Source organism: Pteronotus mesoamericanus, unplaced genomic scaffold, assembly GCF_021234165.1.
Source record: "Pteronotus mesoamericanus isolate MK-2021 breed Mesoamerican mustached bat unplaced genomic scaffold, CSHL_Meso_final contig_52, whole genome shotgun sequence".
Classification (NCBI taxonomy): domain Eukaryota; kingdom Metazoa; phylum Chordata; class Mammalia; order Chiroptera; family Mormoopidae; genus Pteronotus; species Pteronotus mesoamericanus.
Window position 1 is genome coordinate 9,180,487 of NW_026555189.1, and position 24,045 is coordinate 9,204,531.

General features: G+C 36.9%; 1 protein-coding gene and 1 pseudogene across 1 annotated transcript in view; both read right to left on the reverse strand.

The window, feature by feature from the left end:
- The window catches only part of AP1G1 (adaptor related protein complex 1 subunit gamma 1), a 70,089-nt gene extending 52,390 nt beyond the window's left edge, over window positions 1–17,699 (reverse strand). The window contains exon 1 of the mRNA XM_054579222.1: window positions 17,363–17,699. The gene's annotated coding sequence lies outside the window, so the exon portion shown is untranslated. The remainder of the gene's footprint in view (window positions 1–17,362) is intronic.
- A 5,346-nt stretch (window positions 17,700–23,045) lies between these two features.
- LOC129075220 (40S ribosomal protein S6-like) lies at window positions 23,046–23,929 on the reverse strand (annotated as a pseudogene).
- Window positions 23,930–24,045: the final 116 nt, after the last annotated feature.

Here is a 24,045-nt window from a genome sequence, read left to right on the forward strand (position 1 = left end):
TGGTGAGAGCATATTCCCAATACACCAAAGTTCTGGGTTCAATCCCCGGTCAGGGCACATACAAGAATCAACTAATGAATGCACAAGTAAGTGAAATAACAAATCACTGCTTCTCGCTCGCTCCCTCTCTCTCTCTCTCTAAAATCAATAACTTTTTTTAATGTTTTAAATATCTTAGGAACTAAACCCAAATCTTTACTCAATCATTAAAGTAATAAAGTAAGGTTTATGGCTTAACCTTAGACAATATAGGTATTTTCTGATCAGCTGTTGTTAAACTCAACACAGTTCAACAAAGTATCAGATGAATACTGAATATAATCACAATCAAAGTTCAACTCAACAAAGTGAGACATTAGGAGAAAAGACCAATTGTCAGGTTAAATTACCTTTCCAAGAAATGGTAATCCTCTCAGAACACTGAATACTCTTTAAAAATGTGATGAAGAGGAAAATAATAAACCAACCTCAGAAGATAAGACTATTAGTGTCATATTTTCATGACTATTTTTAAAAATACATAAGTGGAGAGGAGGACGACAATCTGTAACACACAAAATGTCATGAAAAGAAAAAAGTTGGAGAACTTGAACTACCTAATTTCAAGATATACTACAAAACTATAGCAAACAGGACACTCTGGAACTAAATTTAATGATATACTTAGAGACTAATGAAGCAAAATAGAAAGTCTGGGAACAGACCCAAACAGGTATGCTAAATGGTTTTCAAAAGAAGGGCCAAGGAGAAAAGCAGCTGCTTTCCACACATGATGCTGGCACAGGTGAATATCTATGTGTGTGTGGGGGGATTAACCTTGAACCCCAATCTTACACAATACACAAAAATTAATTTGGGGTTTCTGGTCAAGATGGCAGCATAGATAAATGATGTACTCCACTCCTCCCATGACCACTTCAAAATTACAATGAAACTACAGAAAAACCATCATTGAGAACTGCCTGAGCTCTAGATGAACAGAAGTCCTATCACTAAAGATATACACAGGAAGCACATTAAGACTGGAAGGAGGGGCAGAGGCATGGACTGTGTTGGTCCCACACCCATGCATGTGGGTTAAAAATTGGGAGAAATATTTCTCAGCTGCAGAAAGCCCCTCTGAGGAGCAACGTGTCCCAGTCTCACGCCAGGCTCCCCAACCCAGGCATCCACTGCTGGGAAGAGAAGTACTCATAACTACAGGCTGTGAAAATGAGCAGATTGCTAGGGGGTGATCCAGGCATTCCCCTTAAAAAGCCCACACACTTTTGTGCTGACAGATTCACTCACTGCTCTGAGCTCCAGTGTCAAGGAAGCAACTTGAAAGGTACTAGGGAGAAACAGGGAGGAACTGAACAGTATGGCTTCAGGGCAAGGGCTGGAGGGTAGCTTTCTCCCAGACAGCAATGCTGGCAGAAGCCATTGTGCTTTGATGAGCCCTCCCACTGCAGGCACAGGCTGGTGTCATATCCCAGTTTCCTTCAACCTGGCTAACACTATCTGCCTGCCCTGGTGATTCGCTGAGACCCAAACCCCACCCAACTTGAAGGCCCACCCAGGCCATTTCCAGGGACTTTTCCATACAAGCAGCCTGTCTTGGCTCATGTTGTGGGCTTTCCTAAAATCTCTCGAAGTTTCAAAAACCCCAAACAAGTAGCATTTGCCCTCAGTTTGCAGCTTAGCCTCTCCCAGATGCTTCCAAGCCCAGGACAAAGGGCAACCATCTGCAGATTAGTTTGTAGCTCACACCAGGTAGCCCCAGGCAGGGCACAGGCAGCAGCTGACCTTGGCCTACACCTCCCAAGAGGCCCCAGAACCAACAGTCCCAGTTGACAAACTCACATCACACAAGAGTATCACCCAACCACCTCCACAAATGACACACTCAAGGGCAGACCCAGCAGGCACCAGAGCACTGCTAAAGTGAAACCTGCTACAAAGGGACAGGCCCCGCTCAACAACTCCTCCACTGTAGCCAGCCCTTCCAAACGACAAGCCTGAGAAGCAATCCCTCCATACAGCCATCATCAAGGCTAAACTACCACAGGAAGGCACACGCAACCTACACAGGGACACACGTGGAACACCAAGGGCAAGTGACCAGGGAGAATGCACCCTGGACCCCACAAGGCACCTATTATATAAGGCCACTCTATCAAGACCAGGAGATGTAACAGCTCTACTTAATACACAGAAACAAAGAGGGTGAGACAGCCAAAGTGAGGAGAAAAAGAAACACGCCTCAAATAAAATACGAGGAGAAATTTCCAGAAAAAGAACTAAATGAAATAGAGACAAGCAATCTACTTGATAAAGAGATCAAAACAATAGTTATAATGATGCTCAAGGAACTTAGAACTTCAACAGCATAAAAAAAGATATAGAAACCATAAAAAGAACCAGTCAGAAATGAAGATTAAAATAACTGAAATGAAGAATACATTAGAAGGAATCGACAGCAGATTAGATGAAGCAGAGGATAAAATTCGAATAAGCAATTTAGAAGATAAGGTAGCAGAAAATACCCAATTAGAACAACAAAAAGAAAAAATAATCCAAAAAAAATGAGGATAGTGTTAAGGAGCTCATGCTCTGGGACAACTTTAAGTGTACCAACATTTACATCATGGGGTGCCAGAAGGAGAGGGGAGAGAGCAAGCAATTAAAAACCTTTTTGGAAAAAAAATGGTAGAAAACTTCTACCTCATAAGAGAAACAGACATACAAGTCCAGGAAGAGAAATAGACATACAAGTCCAGGAAGCTCAGAGAATCCCAAACAAGATAAACTCAAAGAGGCCTACACCAAGATACATCATAATTAAAATACCAAAGGTTGAAGACAAAGAAAGATTCTTAGAAGCAGCAAGAGAAACACAACTAGATACCCACAAGGGAGCTCCCAATGAAACTGCCAGCTGTTTTCTCAACAGAAACTTTGCAGGCCAGGGACTGGCACAAAGTATTCAAAGGGATGAAAAGTAAGGACTCAGAACCAAGATTACTCTACCCATCAAAATTATCATTTAGAATCAAAGGACAGATAAAGAGCTTCGCTAACAAAAAAAAAAAAGCTAGGAGTTCATCACCACCAAACCAGTAGTATAATAAATGTTAAAAGAATTTAAGGAAAAAAAAAAAGATCAAAAGTATGACATACAAAATGGCAATAACTACATATCTATTAACAATTACTTTAAATGTAAATGGATTAAATGCTCGAATCAAAAGACCTCTGCTCATAATTGCCAAACACCTGAAACAAAATGTGTAAATTCATAAAATGGAACATTATGCAGCAATAAAAAGGAAGAGAATATATTGCTACATGCCATAATGCACACAGCTCTAAGCCATTATGCCCAGTGAAAGAAAAATGCTTCAAAAGGTTATTGAATAATTTCATTTATGTATTTTCAAAAAAAAAAACACCATAGTGATAGAGAAAAGATTAATGGTTGCCAGTGATTAAGGACAGCATGATATGTAAGAAAGTCTATTCTGAAAATTCCGCCCGTTTCAAATCCTGCAGAAGAGAACAAGAAATTTGTGTTTACATTTGGTCAAAGCACTAAAAGGAGGGAGGCATAGCACAGGAACCATGCATTTTAAGAAGCAGCCATTAAAGTAAAACAATTACAAGCAGAAAGAAAAATCTGGGGTACAGAATTGGGCCTAATGAACTAGCCTTTCCTCCTGCCTCTCCCCCAAATCTTCTTACATTAATAAACACTGGAAATTATTTATGGTTTTATGTTTTGAGTGAAGCTTTTTGAATGGTAGGTCAAAGTTCTTAAATCTTCCAAATACATATTCTTAATATCACATTAAATATTCCTCAGACAACCCTGGCTGGTGTGGCTCAGTTGGTTGGAATGTAGTCCCGTAAACCAAAAGGTCACAGGTTCAACTCCCAGTCAGGGCACACGCCTAGGTTGTAGGTTCAGCCCCCTGCTGGGATGTGTACAAAAGGCAACAGATCAATGTTTCTCTCTCTATCCTTCCCTTCTCCTCTCTAAAATCAATAAGCATGTCCTCTGATGAGGATAAATATATGTTTATAAATCTAATAAATGCAAATAAAGATATAGAAATCACCTTAAAGAAAAGAACATACTTAAAAGAAATAGTACAGCCAAAATAATAAAAAGAAAGATCCTTAGAGTCAACTATCAGTGTCATCAAATCAACCCAGGGCAAATCATCTGATTTCTCTAAGCCTCTGTTCCATCAACTAAAAAATAAGGGCATAGAATTACCTCTAAAAATCGCTGAGAACAAATATTTGATGAACACCTTACATATCATTCTATTTTCAGTTTGTTCGTTTTAAAAGCATCATTTTTCCATAAATCAAATGTAGTCCCTTTCATAGGTGAATACGGTCAAGCACAAGGGAAAAAACAAACTGAACTTCAGTAAGGAGCAAACAGATCATATACTATACTTAAGTGAAATACAGCCATTAAGCTTGAGAATCTTGACTTCAGCAAGAGCAGGAATAAGGTGTTTAACCAAGAAAATGACAAAACCAAAAAACAAAAAACACACAGTTCAGGGCTCCTTAGACTACAGTTATAAAACAGGATACAGTATCATAGCATTACAAGGGGGAACCGCCCAAAACAGGAATTTATTTATAAAATATTGTGTATTCTTACATGTTTAAACTTCAATCTCCTTCAAAGTACTCTCTTTTTTGATGCAATACACTTATTGAGATGCTTTTTTCTACTGCTCAAACTGTTTTTGAACTGATAGATTCTGATGCCTTTTAGTGCTTCTGCCAGTTTTTTGTTTTACTTCTTCTACATCAACAAAAACATTTCTCTTTGATTTTTTTTCATAGGGGAAATTTTAAAAAAAGTCGCTGGGGGCATAATGGGGTGAATGGGGAGGGTGGGGCACAGGGATCATGTTGTTTTTAGTCAAATACTGCTGAACTCTCAGGCTTGTATATCGCCATTAAATAGGCAAACACATTGAAAGAGTCTTCAAAAAAATTCACTGAAGCTGAACGTGGCCTCTCAATGCCAGCTGGTGCAGTGACACAAATGGGTTCCTGGAACACTCATCTAGCAGAGGAAGCCTGTACTACAAGGAATCTGCCCTCCAGAAAATAATTCCAGGTTTTTTGGGGGGATCCCCCTTGTATTTAAATTCATTTCAAATAGGAAAGGAGAATGTAAAAAATATGGAATTGGAAGTTAGCTTGTTCTTTTCTGCAGAATTTGAAATGGGTGGAATTCTCCTTTTTCTTCCTTGTTCAATTCAACTAGTCACACTACCCATAGATGACCTAAGTAATGGGGAAACATTTTACCACAAAAACTGCTAATCACTCATTCAACAAATATTTGCTGCGTCTTCTCTCTGACAGGCAGTTGGTGCTAGGACTGGCAAGGACATGATCGCTATACTTAAGAACTCAAAAGTCTAGTGAGGAAAACAAACATTTACAACTACAGCCATATAATAAGAAGTAGCAAGAACTGCTTATAAATAACAAAAATTATACTTAAGGTAAACTAACTTTTATCATGGCCAAACTAATTCAATATATTTAGAATTTTTTCTTTTGTAAAAGTAAGTGCTTTCTGGATCTCCCCAACAGCTCCAAAATCCCACATAGAAAGATCTGAAGCACAGAACCAGTCCACAATTTCTCATCCAAAACCTTTAAGAACTCAGAATTTTCTGAATTTTAGAAAGGTAACACTGTGCATATACTATATGCCATAACTGGCTCACTGTGTCTGGGCAGCAGTTCCATTATCAAACAATATTTCTGCAACAACACACAAATATTCACATCAAAAGAGAGAAATAAATACTAACAACAGCCTCAAGTCTGGTCAAGTCAGAATTTAACATAAAAAAAAATTGTAACAAACTCTTGCTTTTCAGTGGTTTTTTTTGGATTTCAGATATGATATAAAGGATTGTGGACCCTTAACCTTATCTGAGTCTTACCGTTGTTTAAAATAACCCTGGAGTAAAATTACCTGGGTTTGAATCCCAGCTGTACCACTTAATTACCTGTGTCCTTGAGTAAATAGCTTAATCTCTCAGAACTTCCTGTTTCCTCATCTGCGAATACATGTGAAATTCTTAGCACCATGCCTGGCACAAAGTAAGCACTAAACAAATGCTGGGTCATAATTTTGGCTATATAAGCTATCCTTACATAAATTAATTTTGTGCAGAAAGATATACAGTAACATTTATAAACATGTTTCAGACCTACTCTTTAGAAATATCAAAATGCAGTTAAGAGAATATGAACATGCATGTGAAAGATAAAGATCAAATCTAACACAGTGGTACATCTGGCAGGAGGGGAATATGATCAGGGACAAAGTGATGCAGAAAAGGCTTCCACTGTATTGGTGATATTTTATTTCTTGGACTATGATGTGGGTAACTGAATGTTTACTATTATTCTTTGTTTTATATCTGATTTTTTCATGTTAAAAATTAAACTCAAACACATCTAATCTATGTAATAAATACTGCAGACCACATAGTCTAGTAAACATAACCTACTTGCTTTTCTTACGGTATTGAGGACTTCCTTTTTAAAAAGTTTTTACTTAATTTTTAAAATATTCAAAACCATGGGATTCCTTAAAATTCAATAGCTTAAACACCTGTCACAAATAACAATAACAAATTTTATCTTTAAAAAAAAAAGGTATGAATGTAATGTACTGACTCAGCTATACAGAACACAGCTGAGAATCCAAAACATTTTTACAATCTTGTGCAGCCAGCAGAAACACAATAAACATCAACACACTAAACATCTGCTTTACAAAGGTTCTCAAGGTTCTCGTTCAGTCTGTACCAGAATAGAACAAGTTAGAGAACTGAAGGGGAAAGAGAAAAAGGGGGGCGAGGGGGAGGGCAGGCCTGAGACAGAAGCAATCTTAGGAAAGGACACTTACGGTAGTTTAAAATGTCACATAACAGTAAGGAAAGAAACTAAAACAGCAGCTAAACGAATAAATAAATAAATAAATAAATTGAACCTATATATGGCAGAAACAAGCATTCAAATAGTAAAAGAGCAAGATTAATATGCCTACAGTTAATACTGTATTGTGAAATTGAAAATTTGTCAACAGCCTAGATTTCTGGATGTTTACCTACAATTTAAAAACCAGAAAAAGTTTGGGCCCTTACATTATAGATTTCTATCCTATAAAAATTTTTATACTAACCAAAAAGGAAAAGATCAAATCACTGGTAAATTTCTGCCGTTGACTTCCATAATTACCTTAATTTACAATATTTTTTAAAATCCAAAATTAAAGCATTTATCTTAAAAACACACACAGCACAGTAATCTGAATGTGCTAGCAGAAAGCATTCAACTCCTCTTAAAGTCCTAAGAGTATTAATAAATTACAGACAGTACCATAATTAGTTTTTATAACAAGACTTGATTCATCAAGAAATGGTTCAGTAAGAACAACATTTAATATTAAATGCAGAGAGTGGAAAAACCTGAACATGAAGTTGAATCTTAACTCATTAAATTATATATGTTAAGTACAGGCAATTTTTTCATGTATTATACCTCAATAAAGCTGTCTTTAAAAAATAAAGACAGTTACATGAAAAAACAGTAAAGCTGTATCTGTGGAATAAGTTATTTCTGAAAATTATATAGTTCAGATACTGTCTGCTCTTATTAATTTAACTGCCTAACCTATCAAAGACTGAGATACATTAAGCCTAACACTATGATTATGTTTCTGTTAACCTCTCCTTTTATATCTGAACATTCACATTTAGTATTTTAATAATGTTTTAATGCCTAATTTCCACGTTTTATATTCGCATGGATTGTACACTTTATCAAAATAAAATGTTCCTCTTTGTCCTCTTTTTTAAAACTGTTAGAATAAGAATGGACATGGAGCACAGAAAAATTAAAAGTCTCACTTGTGAAGTTACAAGGATTGTGGATAAATGTACTTCTATTTCATTAATGCTGATTTGACAAAGAACAATGAAAAATATAGAGGAAAAGTGTGAAATTCATTTTTTAAAAATTTCTATCCAAAATGGTTAAGCAAAACTAGGTTTTGGAGCTTTAATTAAACTAGATTACCCAAATAATTAAATTATAAATGCTTATTACAGGAAATAAAAGTTTAAACAGAACAGACCAAAAACAATCAGCACCTATCTTCCAAGCCTCCTAAAAATTTATCCCCAAAATGGAGAAAAAGGATTATTTTCCAAAAACCGCCAAAAATCCCTTTGAGGGATAAAAATTTTCTTCACATACCATCCCCAGGCCATGATACCTTTGTTTCTTTGACATGCGTTTTATCCCCACACAAGTATGAGCTCCTTAAGGCCAGATCCTTGTTTGTCCTAGCCATCCTTGTATTCCCTTTGTACTGTGTTTACTGAATTCTAAATACAGAAGAATCTTATCTAAAGAACTCTACTTGTCCCTTCCAAAGCACACAAAATAAAAGTGTCAGCTGCTTACCAAAAGCTACAAGAAAGAAATCGGGCCCTGACCGGCATGGCTCAGTTGGCTGAGCATCCTCCTGCGTAATGAAAGGTCTTTGGTTTGATTCCCTGTCAGGGCACATGCCTGGGTTGTGGAGGCAAACAATCGATGTTTCTCTCTTTCTCCCTCCCTTCCCTTCTCTCTAAAAATAAATAATAAAATATTTTTTAAAGGAAAGAAAATAAAACCATCAGGACGCAACCCTGCTCAGTTAACAGTCTTCCTATTTCTGAGCTCACACTACCTGGCTGTGAGCTGAGTCACTGAAAACCAAAAGTCAAGAACAATAACCAAACAACTGGGCGCCTGCTGCTATGTGGTCCTTCTTCCTGTAAACCTGGGGGTATTTTGAGCTCTAAATCTAAAAAGAATCCTAAATGAAAAACAATTTTTCAATAGTAATATTACCCCCTTTTCTATCCAACAGAAAGCCTGTACTTCAAGTCTTTCTTACTAAACAATAAGACTCAAGAAAATAGATTTCAATTTATTTTGCCACTGTTGCTGTGTAATATCTAGTCACAGATTTGTAAGTATGGCTGAACATGCTGAAGGGACTGAAGCTGACACCAAGTAACACCCTCCTAAAGAGTTTCCATGCTTTCTTTCTCACATTTTCCATACAGACAATATTTTCATATTATGCTCCACAGAACCCCTATTTAAGATTTTTATTTCACACATGTATATCTGAATTCCTTTAGTATATTTGCAACTTTAAAGATACTAGGAACAAAATAATAACAACACTTAATAGAAAGCTTAAACCAAATTCCTCAATAGTATTATGTTTCAACCAGACTTTTACTTTCTAATGTCTCTTATAGATATATGTCATTAATCTGACTTATATGGGTTTTTTCACTGTCTTTGTGTTTCTGTGGTTTTCTTTCTGTGGAAACATAATCATAGTGTTAGGCTTAATGTATCTCAGTCTTTGATAGGTTAGGCAGTTAAATTAATAAGAGCACATCTATTTCCCTGTATGAAGAAATGTGTTCATAGAAGGGAAATGTACAAAGTGAAGAAAAGAGACCAGTGTTACTACGTCATTGTCAGAATAAGAGAGATTAAATCTGGAGATAAGTATTTTGGTCACTGGAGAGATAAACACCATTGTGGAACAAGGATAGTTCTTTCATCAGGTTTCACTATGGCCTAGAATGATGAAATGCTCAAGACTAACCAACTTTGTATGCTCTGGTTTCAGGCTCACCATGTAACTTTCTGATTATTAACAACGTTCTCAAATACCTTGTCTCCCAAGTATACCTCCATACAAGGAACAGGGTGTCCTGGTAAATTGATACAGGTAATTCAGTAGAAATGCCTAACTCCTTGTTAATTACAACATCATTACTCTAACTTACACATCAGTGAGTCTGATGAGGCTGAATCATCCCTAGGAGAAATGCTGAAATAGAATTTCTGGATCTTCAAGGCTAAGAGGCTAAGAAATAGACTGTGAAGTGTTTCCCCATATTGAGATACCACCACACTCTGTCTAGACAACAAGCTGGCATTCCTATAAAAGATCTTAAGCTCAATTCTCCCTAAAATGCTACAGTAATGGCAGGAATCTTCTTTTATGCTTAATTATCCATAACCAAAATTGACCAAACCTGAGATTTAAAAATTAGATGTATGTAAATGCAAATAAACCTACTGAACAATTCAATTTCATTTAGATGGATGAAAAGCAATAATGGCCGACTATACATAAACAGGGTCAAAATCTAACTTGATACTAATAAAATCAAAAAAAATTTTACTTTCCCAACCTCAATTGTCAAGAATTATCATGAAATTCTCAAAACAAAAATCTTAGTTTTTTAAAGATATTCCTGAAAGGGTACAATAAATGTTAAGGAGATTATCTGTGCCTACCATGAATACAGATGCCTTTTAAAATTTCTGTATATTTTCTGCCATGTTTCTAATAATTAACATGTATAATGAGCAATAAATCTTGCTTTAAAAATAAAAAATAATAAAAACCACCAAAATGGACAAGTGAAACTGTAAACCTTCAAAATAATATGGCATTTATCCTAAGTCACATTTATCTAAGGATATTTTTTCTACAGGATGACATTAGAAAGCTTATTAGTAAGTGACTTAATACTAAGATAAATTTTCCCTAGCATTTCCTTTTTTAAAAGTTATTTAATGATGGGGGGGCAGAGGAAGGAAGAAATGGGGAGAGAAAGACTGATTCGTTGTACCATTTATTTATGCACTCATCGGCTGATTCTTGTACGTACTCTGACCAGGGTAGAACCCACAATCTCCGGACAATGCTCTAACCCAGGGGTCCCCAACCCCTGGGCCATGAACCCATCCAGGCTGTTAGAAACCTGGTTAGAAACCAGGCCGCACAGCAGGAGGTGAGCTTGAATGTAATGTGCCTGAATCATCCTGAAACCATCCCACCCACCCAAGTCCATGGAAAAATTGCCTTCCATGAAACCAGTCCGTGGTGCCAAAAAGGTTGGGGACTGCTGCTCTAACCAACAGTTATCCGGCCAGGGCTTCCCTAGCACATTCTTCTTGAATCCAAGCTCTGTTAATTCTGGATACCAAGAAAGCTTGGGGCGGGGGCGGGGGTAGGGGTAGACCACAGGAACTTTAAAAAGTGTTTTTAACCCCATTTCTGACATTAGTTAGAAATGGAGGGGAAAAGCCCCACCAACAACGTCAAAAACTATAAAATATCTAAGAATAAATTTGGCAAGAAAGATACAGGAACTAGATGGAGAAAACTATTAAATCAATGAAACTTTTATCAAAGGACCTAAAACTAAAACAACACCTGAACAAATGGAAACTCATCATAATAAAGAAAAATTATCATCATTAAAAAGTGTTAGACCTCCCAAAATTAGTATGTGAATACAGTTTAATTCCAAACAGTGGGCCTCTGGAGCTTTTCTGAAAACAACAGAATTATTTTCAATCAACATAAAAATAAATGTTTAAAAATAGTTGAAAAATTTAAAAAGTACAGTGACAGCGATAGGAGCTTCTCTTAACAAAGTGTAACTTTCTATAAAGTGATTATACTTAAAAGAATAAAATAATAGTACAGGAAGAGAAAAACAGAACATCCAAAAATAGAGTAAACATATATGGAAACTTAATATATGATATGGTGGCATTTAATTCATTGAGGAAAGAATGGTTTATTCAGTCCTGGCTTACTTCTCTCTATGCTTGGCTCTCTATACAAAGGAAAACCATAAGACCTCTCCTCCCCCCACTTCACACCATATAAATTCCAGATGAATAAATATATGTGTCATATGACAAAGAATTACTATACCATAAGGTGCTCCTACAAGATAAGGAAAAAACTTAAAAATGAACCAAGGACATGAACAGACAATTTAAAATAAAGGAAATCCAAATGGCAAAATATATATATATATATATATTTTATATATATCTCAAAAGAAGAAACAGAGAAATTAAAATTAAGACAAAATTGAGAAACCATTTATCACATAGCAGACCAATAAAAATTAAGTAATTACATCTAATGATGTGGCAATATGGAAAACCTATGCTTGTCAAGGTAGGAATTATGACGACCTATTTAGAGAGAAATCTAACAATAACATGTAAAATATATTCTTTTTAACCCAGAAATCCCACCTTGGAGACTCTAGTCTGTAGAAATAAAAACATCAGCAAATAAAGTGATATGTGCAAGGATATTCACTGTAACACTGTTTGTGGGGGCAAAATATAGAAACAACCTAAATGTCCACATAAAATTAGCTGAATAAATTATACATGATAAGTCTATACTATGAGACATAATAGGGACATTTAGAAGAACAAGATAAATTATATTTACTGACCATGACACGTCAAGAAAAGCTTGTTACAGAGTAATGTAAAAACAAAGGATCACTACATATGTACAGTTATGTGAGTATATACAGTACCTGACCCAAGTATGGAGAGAAATAAAGCAGTATACCTATGAACTCATAAAATGGTCAGGAAGTAATTAATAAAGGAGTTGAAGGAAATGAATAGTTTTCTTAAAAGTCTTTAAATTTTTTTTCACTTATTACAATGGATGCATATTATTTTGTAAATTAAAAAGATAAATTTAAAAAAAACAGCACTATAAAAGTAGGTTACTCAAACACAAGGCAAGAGTCAGTAATAAATCACTGAACTATCAACATATTTCTATTTGCGGTGAAAAGACTTAAGTTCTCAATTTACTATTAGTTTCCTTAGCATAATAAATTACATGATAGGTATTCCAAAGAAAAAAAAGTGGCAGGAAGAGTCAATTTCTTTGCCACCTGCTTGAAATTTTTGCATAAAAAAGTCTGAATATAATGTCAATTTCAGAATTAAACATCTAAATAATTTTTCAAAGACCTGAAGACAATGTTTTGTATATGTTTTCTAACCTGAAAATAACCTTCATTGACATCAACTCTACCAGTCACAAGTAAATGACCTTCAGCAGATGCACATAATTCACTCAGGACCCTGACTGCTTTTGGCTCTAGCATCAACCAATTACCATATACCTGAGTACATGAACAATTTTTCAATATTATTTTCATTCATATCATCTATTCCACAGGTAGCTACTAAGTGCCAGGCACTGTGTTATGTACTAGGAATGTCATAAATCAGTTCCAGTCCTCTAAAAGACCAAGGAAAAGTAGACAATGCAATGAGTACTAAACAAGGGCTTGTACCTCTTTGCCTGGGGGTAGAGGGAGAAGGAAGAATAGGTTCGCTGGTGAGGGGAGACAGAATGGATTCCAGGTATAGGAAGAACAGGTATAAGGAGAATGAAAGAACATGGAGTATTCAAGGAATAGCAAAAAGTTCAGTGTGTGTAAATAAAAATAATACAACCAAATGCTAATAAGATCAAATTGTAAAGCTACTTCCTCATTCTGCTTTCTAAAATAACACCATTTGTTAAGCTTTCATCGTATAAAGTTCCTAAAGAAAATAGAGAGGCCAAGCATTCACTAGCAAAGACAAATACACATTTATAAAACACCATATATACTGGGTACTATCAAGGAAAAAAGGCTCTTTCTTCTTACAATAGTTTTCCTTCAATGATCATACAAAAAAACACCAACAAAGATTCAATTACTCTACAGTGTGCCTATTTTCAGTTAGTTTCCCCATTCATCTCAAACCAGTATTTTGATCATATTTTAAAAGTATGTTTCCAAAATTTTCATGTTTTCAAAATTTTCATAAAGTGGGAAGGGAACCAAATCTTTTGAGCAGACTTTTAAAAAAATAGGAAAACTTCCCTTCCTTTTCTTCAGCTTGAAACTGAACAATTTCCCAACAGTGAAGTTTAGTAAATAATTTCACTAAGTTGAGCTATAAAAACACTAATGGAACTCCTTTTACTTTAAGGTGTACAATTGTGTGATCATCTACAAAAGTTACATCTTATAATCAAATACTGTACATCATCTATTCTATTGTCTTAATTTTAACCAAAAGGCTTGTAAAAAGGAGTGTGCAAATATTTTAGAGTTCCAAAGATTTAAGTTCATGTCTTTCTCATAATTGACTTTTCCCAAGAATCCATAACACTAACCTCAAAGCCAGGAAGGCTGAAAAGCCTAGGATGCTTGGTACAATGCAAATACAGTCAGCTACAACAAGTAAGCTGTAGTGAGCAAAGTAACTGCATATCAGTTTACACAGCGACTGTGGCACTGTAACAGAGAAAGGGGAGTAAAAACTACTTGCCTTCAAGATGTCTTTAAATATTCATAAAGTACGGAAGTCACATATATTTTCTTCATCTATTAAAAAAATCATTTTCTTCCTAATCTTATTTTTCACTGAAAACATTTATAACTTACTACACTTTTCTCTCTCCACTGGTTTGAGAGGGCAAAAAGAAAAAGCAAAACTTCTAAGTACCTAGCAGTGAAACAAGCATTTCTCAGTTCAATATTATCCTAAACCTTGCCCTTTTACACAAGTGTTAGTTGATGCTGAGTCAGTAAGTTTGATAAGAATGTATGTATGTATGTATGTATGTATTTACTTCTGGACCCTTCATTGATGAAACTATTCTTCTAGCAACCAGAATTCATGCCAAATCAAATGCTTTCTGCTACTCCTTCAGTGCAGGAAAAAACCTTACTCATTTTCAGAGTAGAGATGATTGAATTTACTAAAATAAAGTTTTCTATGCAAAAAAGCAAATGAAAATATCCTAATAACTTTTTAACAAAGATGATTTTCAAAACCTATAAGCCAAGAAATTTAAGATCTTAGATTAACCCACATATTCTCTTAATTTTAAAACTGCTTGCTACTTCAATTGTCATCCTGCATGAAAGAAACTGAGTAACAGTAGGAAAGGGATGAGAAAAAGCCAAAATCAAGAACTGAAAACAATTCATAAAGCAAATAAAGACTGAATCACAAACACTAAAAACAGCTAAACAAGTTGGAGTTTGTAGTTATTGTTTTAGATTTTCTGAGGCTAAATCCAAATAATAATTTTAAAATTTTGATATCCGTTAAGTCCCTCTCTATACACAAAACTTTTAAATCCTCATCAAATGCGAATTAAGCATTCCGAAAACCTGTTTTGGTAAACAGTTTCCCAAATCAACTTTTTTAATTAAAAACAATCTTCGGGAAAATAATTTTTCAACTTTTTATGAATCAAAAAAACCCCAGGTTTTGTCTCTGTACACCACTGCTTTTAAGACTACTTTAAAAAATAAAGGGATGAAGTATCATCAAGGCTTTGCTGACAATTTTTGTCCTTAAGTTCCACTCTAAAATTTACCCTCAAATCTGGGACTCCTGTTAGCGAAATAGACCAAAAAACAAGCAACTGTCCCAAAACGAAAATGAATTAAGGTTTCCTAAACAACAACTTCAAGTATAAGCCCAACAATTTTAGGCAAAGCAGACATTCAAGTCTGTCTATTCTGAACAATCAATAATGCAATAAACAGCACTTTCCTTAATAATTTGTAAGGCAAAAACACACTTTATCCAATTGCATGCAAACCATTAGTAAATAGTTTTGAATGATATTTAAATACCAGTACATTGTGCCATGAAACGAACTGAGTTAAATAACACCTAGGTAATAGTTCTTACAAAATACTGTTTTAAACGTGTAACTCATAGAACATTTCAGTAGCAACTACAAGGGTATATTTAGTAAATGAGTGAGCATTCCAAAGATGTTTGGTGTTTAACAGTTCCTTTAAACCAAAAGAGAAACTCCATAGCTTCTAAGCAAATACACAAATAATAACTAACATATTTTTGAAAAGTCTCCTTAGAACAAGTACAAGAACACTGACTATTTACAACGAAAACATTCAGTCTTCCACTGAAACATCATATGACCAGTACAGAAATGTACCTACCTGATAACCTCATGATAAGAAAAATGCATTTGTACAAGAATTGGAAGTATTAAAAGACTTGATCCAGTTCAAGTTATAAATTTTAGTTTAAGCAGTCTCTAGGTTGTAATCTCAAGTAAGTTATTTCTCTTTTGCAAATGTAAAAACCCAGGCTAAGATGAAATGGAGGTGACTGAATCATATTTACCTAACTTGAAATGTAGGAAATTATCAGTAAATTACTGTGCAATGCTTCTTTATACAAGCAGATTCTATATATTTGAACCGTAACCTAAGGTGTATACATTCTGACAAATATTACCGGGAACAGAGTAAGTGAGTATTTAAAACCCAACTCTCCCCATAAAAATCGAATACAGGAAGTCAATACGAGTATTCTTTAAAATCAGTCAGCAAAAATCACTACTATACAAAACACCTGAAAGTTCTGATCACTAAGAAACCTTCATTCATTCCTCCCTCCTGTTAACTAATCCCTTCAGCAGCCAAAAACAGTTCCTTTCCTTTCCACCTACATCAAATTAAGCTGCTTCTTCACAGTCAGATTTCCATGCCCAGGGATATTTAACTCGAAGAAAAATACGTGCCAGTAAGTACCAAAAAGCTAAGTGTTCAGCACAGAAAGGGAATGCCCAAAGAGAAAACACTTGACAGCCTCCTCCCTACCTAGACCCCAAGAGCCATTTAATAGCTTTTTAAACAGTTACTGCTGAAGTACACTCTGAGCGAGTGTTTCCACGGATCTCCGACACCAAACCCTAACCGGGAAACGTAAGCAACCGTCCCGACTCTTTCAGGGAGTCTGGAAGATCGGGAGAATTATTAGAAACTGACGCCCGCAGGATCAGGAGTTTGAGAGAAGGGTAACCAGAGTACTCGGTGGTGAATTTAAAAAAAAAAAAAAAAAGGAAAAAGAAAGGAAGAAAGAAACAGAAAATTGGGAAAGAAGTTGGTCAGAAGATGTGGAGGCGAGGCCAACGTCCGCTGCTGCGAGGACGGCACAGCAGGTGCACACAGCGACTAACTTAGCCTTTGGTAACGCTGAAGAGTTCTACGGAGACCTGGCCCGGGGAGAAGACACAAAAATGTTGGTACGTGGCTCCTTGGAGTGAGCTCGCAGAGAAGGATCACAGCCTGAGAAAGTCAATGGGTCCAAGGAGGCCGGCAATGGCCGGGCAACGCCACAGCACGGAACGCAGTCGTGCGCGGAGCCTCCCGCTCCGAGGCCTCAGGGTCGGCCAGCAAGAAGTCGGAGCAGCCCCTGGGGCTCCGGGCCCCTCCTGGCCCAGCCTCTGTCCTCTCTTCGCACCCCCCACAGCCTGGGACCGGACCCCTGGGAAGCTTCCGGCCGAACGTTCCCGGCAGGCTTGGGGCAAAAGGAGCAATATGCTCTTAGCGCTGTGAGTGACACTCACCGGCCCGAAACCTCGAATGAAACCAGCAGCTCCGGGGGCGGCGGCAGCACTGGCAGCAGGAACCGAACATCCAAAATGGCGGCTCCCTCGGCCACACCACCGCTGCTGCAGGCGGAGGGATCCTTAGGAGGAAGGGAGGTTTTAACTAAGTTCACACACTATCACAAAAACTTCGGTCCCTAGCTTCCTCTCCTTGTCGATTCCGCGTCCTCTGCAACTTCTTCTGCCTCCCCTCTCCTATTATCCAAGAAAACTCGGACCCTCCCGAGGACTATTTGCCAAGGAGGAGGTGACTGCTCTTGGCAGAGCGACGCAAAGCGTAGCGAGAGTCGCGGCTGTCACTGATGACGCGAGACGCTGGTGTCGAGTCACCTCGGAGAAGAGTTTGAGCGAGAAAGATCCGGCTGACCCTGGAGCCGACGGACATTGGTTCCGCTTGGGGGTGGGGAGCCTGGGCTACCAGGAAGCGACCCAGTCACCTGAAGAGGGCGGGGCTAGCAAGGTAGAATAGGAAGTGGAAGGGGGGAAGCAGATGGGGATCGAGAATTTTGATTCTGCCTGAGACGCTTCTAACCCCCGAGAATCCCAAACTCTTCCTATTATCTTTGATGTCTTAGCTTTCTCTTTAGGTTAATGTTAGGAACATGCTCCAAGTGGTCTTGGATTCTGTGGTTTTGTGGTATCTTTCCAACACATTTTATAAAAAGATGACACAGAAGACTCCAAGACCAGTCATCACTCAACTACCTGCATTGGACAAGTCACTTAAACTCTTAGGACCTCAGCTTCCTCATATATAAAAGAGAGGATTAGGACTAGTGACAGCTAAAATCCTTCCAGAGTGGACTAACTCCAAGAACCAATGACCTGAGCCAAAGACAGTCTAACCAGACAGTTCCTGGCTTGATAAATACTAACACTTGATAGCGAATATTTTCCATGGGAAGGTAAAGAGGGCCATGATATCTGGGCCCATTTAAAGGAAAGGTTAACTATGTAAACTAAAATCCTTCAGGTATATTGGCAATAAAGTACCCCTCAAAATGAATAAAGCATAGTACCTGCTTAGATGCCAAACAGAGCTGAACTAACCAAAAAATCTTTAGTCTAGGACCTGTCAGAGACAGGAGGTTGCACCTTTTTCCTTAGCCACTCTCATGCAGGGATGTCAAAAGATTTTACAAAAATTGAACTGAGTGGGCCCACCTGTACAATTTTGTTCTTAAACTTATTGGGCAATGCCAAATGGCCGGGTGAAAAAGGAGGTCAAGGGCATAACAATTATTTTTTATTATTAAATATTGACATCACATGCTGTTTGTAAAAGCATTTTCATATGTATAATCTAATTTGACCTCTCAACAATCGGAGTTAGACTCGATAAGCATATATAATTTAGTTTTACAAATAAAGACTGAAGCTCAGAGAAACTCATGCTAAAAGACTCTCCCTACTCCCTCCTCCATGGAGTTCTGCTATAATGTGCCACCTGGAAAATTAGAAAAGTGTACCCACCTACCCCCACCCCCCATATGCAAGGTGGAATCAGCCAAGGGCAAGGGTTTGGGGAAGAGAATATTTATGGAATTCAGTCACCTCATACCCCCTCCATGTACTACTATATACAGTGCAGTCTAGGATCACAAGGTAAATTTGTACAATCATACAGTTGGCTCTCAGTATCCTCCAGCTCCACATAGGAGAATTCAACCAACCATTACTGGAAAATAGTTGCAAATAAAAACGTTATATTGCTGCTGATGTATACTATGTAGTCAGGCCTACAAGGGCTGAGTCTGTACTGAATACGTACAGAATTTTTTGTCATTATATTCCAAACAATATAGCATGACAACTAGTTATAAAGCATTTACACTGTATTAAGTATTATAAGTAATCTAGAGATGACTTAAAGATTATGGAAGGATGTTCATAGGTTCTAGGAATTTACTGTGCTATTTTATATAAAGGAATTTGGTATCCATGGATGTCCTCGAACCAATCCCCCACAAATGTTGAGGGCTGACTATAGTAGTGTAAAACTAGAAGACCATGACTATGTCTTGGCATGGATTCTGCTGAAGTATAGCTATGCATGAACACACGTTAAAGTACAACAGTTTGGGGCCCCCATAAAAGGAGTCTGCAGTTTACAAAGCTGTCAGCTAAAGTATTTCATTTGCAATATCACAAAAATTTGCTTAGAGGTTGAATTTAAATGTTTAACATTGAGAAACACACACACAAAAAAGTTAAACCATCTTATTAAGAAAAAGAAACTTTTTTATACCATGTTAAATGGCAGATAATTACAGAGAAAATGGCAGACATTGTAAAATGTGAACCCTCTTCATGTGTTTTTTGACATATATTTATCTTTATTATTACCAACCCCCACTTCAATGCAATTTGCAACTGAAACCAAAAGCAATTGACCCAGTATATAGCATGGCCATCATTATCCCGATTGTTTTCTGTGGCTAGTGATTGAAGTTTAGAAAGACTGACTCTCCATCTACTCAAACAAAATCCCTAATTTCAGATAAATAAATTACAACACATCAATGAAATGGAATACCATGCAGCCAATAAAAATGAAACTATAGTTCTATCTTTATCATGGTCTGACAGATTTTTTTAAAAACATATTACAAAACGGTATCATAAAATGAGCTTGTAAAAAGTGTACACTGCATACAGAGAAAAAAATGTTGAAGAATAAAATTAAAATATGAGAGAAAAATAACAAAACAAAAAAAGTTTTGAAAATTTTAAAAGAAAATAAAACTAAAATATAAAAATGATAACCTTAGTGCAATTTAGAGGACATTTATTTTGTTTTGTTTTTTCAAGGAACATACTGTATTTTTATTTGAAAAAAAGACTTTTACATTTTGAAAAAAAAGTTCTTCTAAGATAATGTAGTTTTATAGATCCAAATGCTAAAGATATTTTTGTTTGGTAAACAGTAACAGCCTATCACTTCTTAGCCTTTTGGCTAAGATCAAGTGTAAACAGCAACAGCCAAAAGAAACAAAAATAAAGAAATAAATAATTAAATATATAAATAGCAGCAGCCTGAAAGGATTAAACAAATTTCTATGAAGAGATAATGGCTGGGAGAAACAAGTCATTACTTTTATGGTTAATTTATTATTGGTAGTTTGCACACTTTAATAAACAAGAACAACAACAAACAACAAAAACAAAACTTCCGTTTTTGGCCAGGAATCAGACCATTCAGATGCTAGTCCTGGCTGGGTTTAACTCACTTTGTGCCCTGAGCAAGGTGCTTACCATCTCTGGGCCTATTTCCTTAGATAGCCAATATTTACTTTTGACTGTCCTTATTCCAAAATGGATTCAAAGTGGCTTATTATGCAGAGGAATCAAATGTGTGAAAGCACTCTGAAAAATATCAAGCATCAAGAGAATATAAGCATAAAAATTTTTGTGCCACTTCACAATTCAACTAAAGCATTTATAGATTACCCACTACAAGTTAACAGAAGTGCATTTTACCTTACAATTTACGAAAGTATTTGCATCTACTTTGATTCATTTGCTTCTCACCCACCATGAACTTGTAAACCATACAGGTCTTACAGCATTCTAGTTAAAAATGTTGATTTCTGGGGCTAGGTTGCCTAGGTTTAAAACTCAGCTCTTCCCCTCTTTACTGTGTGACCTGCAGCAAGTTACTTAATATTGCTGAGCATTTCTGAACTTCAGTGTACCCATCTGTAAAATGGGAGTTAATAGTAGCATCAACATCTTAAAGTTGGTGTGATAATTAAATAAGCTGATACACTTAAAGGACACTAAGAACAGCAGTTGGCATATAGTAAGGGCTCAATAAATAGCTCTCTTTAGGATAGATATTATCTCTGCCACTTTAGACAGGAGGAAATGGAAGCCTAAGAAAATTAAATGATTTGTTATACCTACATACAGCAGAGACCAGACTCCAATCTAGATCTTTCAACTTTGAATATATCTTTTGGCCCCTTTAGTAATCATCCAATGAATGTGCTGCCTGACTCTTTCCACTACACCACACTGTTCTGGAAGTACAAAATCTGTAATAGACATTTCAAAAGAGACTGTCCCTACTCCCTAGATAATAATCTCATTGAGAAAAACTAGATTTTTTAGAAGTCCTCAAATACAAAAAAAAAATAGTGATATTACTCAGTAGATAAGTCCTAGTTCCAAATAAAAAGCAAGAAGGTGAAAGATCACTAAAGCAGTGAAAAAGGGCTTTTGGAAGACATGACATGCGGTTAGAATCTGTGGTACTGGGGCAGGAGGGAGTACCCTCTCTCTTCAGTAGGGTTCTTAAATGGCTCAGTATCATCAGCTGAAGCCACAAGACCTTTACAGCAGATGAGGAAAGCCCTCTCTGCAGAAATGTGGTCAGTGTCTTTCACAGGGAACTCTTCCTACTCTCCATGTGCCAGAGACCTCAGCAGAGAAAGGACAGTGAAGACGGGATATGACCCTGTAGGAAATGCAGGGACATGAGTCAAAGAGGCAGTTCCACTAGCCTGTTTTATTATGGTTTGAGTCACCTGAATTTATAAATAAGCCTGAAAGTCAGACAGATATTAGTCCATCTGTTGTTTATGTAATGCTCTTGCAAAAAGGATTTTTACAATTCTTTTAAGCATGGTGCTAATTGCAATTTATCCTGGCCTAAGGAAAGGGTTTAGGAATTAATACTTCAGTTATGCCAAAAACCAGAGGTGAAGTAAAAATTAAAATTCCATGCACTCCACTCACTTTGACCTCCTACCAAGAATATTAGGAAATCTACTACATGTTCGTTCAAAGTGAAGACCAAAGTCCAGAAGATATCAGGCTCTGCCAACCACTTTCTTTGCTTTAGAGATATTTTAAAAGAGGCAGCCCAAAGAGCCTGCATCTGAGATATTTTATGTCATATTTATTTTACACTTTTTGTAGCATAGTTATACTTGGTTTGTGAATGACTCTGCATTATGTTGGCACTTTTGGAGGGAGAAATCTCACCAGATATGAGACTGCAACCAAGTCAAACCCCCAACTTGAGGAAACGGTGCCATTCTCTCATGAATGAAAGACAAAACAGAGGCCACTGATATAGTGCATCGCCCAGAAAAAGAACAGAGCTTCTGACTCATTGTAATTTTATTTCTTTAATATGGGCATTATTGTTTGCCTAACAGGATCCATGGTAAATTGGTTTTGTTATCCTTTAGGTGCAGAGCCCCATCCTTGTTTCTTCAAAATCAGTCAGTCCTACATGCCGCTTTAAAATTGGCCTGGGAAATCCAAACAGTTTTGCGACATCTTAGTAACTGGAGCAGCCACTTCCTAGTACCCAGTTCAGGGAATACCAAACCACTCCTCCACCAAGCCCCTCCCGCATGCCAGACAATGATCTAAGATGCCAACAGGTGCCAAGATGAGATGTTCTCTCCTGAGGAGAGGCAGCCAGATTGCTGCATAGGTCAGACCCTGGCCTTGGATTTCAAAGATTCTCCCTCCAACCCATATTCTTTGAATAAATTTGTTTGTATAAGAAGAGGAAAATCCTAGAATGAAACATTCAAGACAAAACTGGCTTTTTTTAAAGAGAGAAATTGGTATAAAGTTATCTATCACTTTTTCACATGCAAAAGGGAAAATGTAAACTCTCCGGGACACATAAAATAGGAATTTAAAACAAAGATTCTGCGTAATCAATAACTGCATTTAAAAATTAATTTGGCACTCTTCCTTTCTTTTGAGATTTGATGTTTGTTCTTATTTATTGTTCCTCTTAGAAAATCCCTTTTTTGACTGGACTCAGACTTAAAGGTAGAAGCTCTCAGAAAGGACAGCCTATGTCTCTTAGCAATCTGTTACTGGTGTTTTTCTTTGGCCTCCTTCATTCTCTTAACCAAAAGTTTAGCGTGTTGTACGGCCTCTTCCTTATTTTTCTTTGTACATTGTTCAGAGCAACACACCCACGTTTATGTTGCAGGACACGCGAAGTAACAAGATGTTGAATCTTGGGAGCTTTCGTCCTAGGTTTCTTACCTTCTTTGTTTAGAGGCTTTCTCACAGCACATTGGTGGACATCATCTTCTTTAGAGAGAATGAAAAATTTGTAGATTCTGCTACCTCTTTTAGGCCCAAGGTGACAGTGCACAGTAGTATTGCTGAGACCAGGAATACCTTCCCCCTGCCCCTTTATTTTTAACAACGACTGAGTTGAGAACATGAAGATTGGCCTTTGCAATGCAACCCTGAACATATTTGCATTTTTTCTTTCCAGTCCTCTGTGATCTGTTAACAGGAATGCCCCTTGCTCAGCAGCAGGTAGACATGGCACCCTGCTTCATGGGAAAACCTTGTTTGTCATTTCTACCGCTGATTCAAACCACAGAACCTTCCCATTCTTCTCCCAAAGTTATCAGCAGCAACTTCTGGCCATACACTTCTCATAAAAGGTACGAGGTTTGTGTTCATCATCTACTTCAATGAGTTCCTGGCAGCCAGTGGTTGGGAAAGGGATGTTCAGCTTCATCCTGAAACAGCTTATCGCCTCCGAGCCACCACAGGGGGAAAAAAAAAGGGGGATTTGGCATTTTTCTATGAACCTAAAATTGCCCTAAAAATAGTTTCTTAAAAAGAAAAACAGCCCTGGCTGGTGTGGC